The sequence below is a fragment of the Myotis daubentonii genome, chromosome 9 (genome assembly GCF_963259705.1).
Source record: "Myotis daubentonii chromosome 9, mMyoDau2.1, whole genome shotgun sequence".
In the NCBI taxonomy this organism is placed as follows: Eukaryota; Metazoa; Chordata; class Mammalia; order Chiroptera; family Vespertilionidae; genus Myotis; species Myotis daubentonii.
In genome coordinates this window covers 18270083-18270452 of record NC_081848.1, presented here as the reverse complement: position 1 = coordinate 18270452, position 370 = coordinate 18270083, and the positions used below count along the sequence as shown (strand labels likewise).

General features: G+C 38.9%; 1 pseudogene; it reads left to right on the top strand.

The window, feature by feature from the left end:
- Positions 1–135, top strand: LOC132242387 (U6 spliceosomal RNA; annotated as a pseudogene).
- The last annotated feature ends 235 nt before the right edge of the window (positions 136–370 follow it).

The following is a 370-nucleotide window of genomic DNA, read 5'->3' as shown; positions in this document are numbered from 1 at the left end:
GTGCAAAAAGAGGCGGAGTTGAAATAATTGAAAAAAAATTTAAAGAAGACCCAGGGTTTTAAAAGTTAAATAAGCTGATTAGCATGGCCCCTGTGCAAGGATGACATGCAAATTCGTGAAGCGTTCCATATTAAAAAAAAAAAAAAGTTAAATAAGCCCTGGCTGGGTGGCTCAGTTAGTTAGAACATTGTCGTCCTGATACGCCAAGGTGTCAGGTTCTATCCCCGGTCAGGATACATACAAGAAGCAACCAGTGAATGCATAAATAAGTGAAACAACAGAATTCTCTCTCTCTCTCTCTCTCTCTCTCTCTCTTTCTCTCTCCCCCCTTCCTTTCCCTAAAATAAATTTTTTAAAGGTGTTGGAAAAA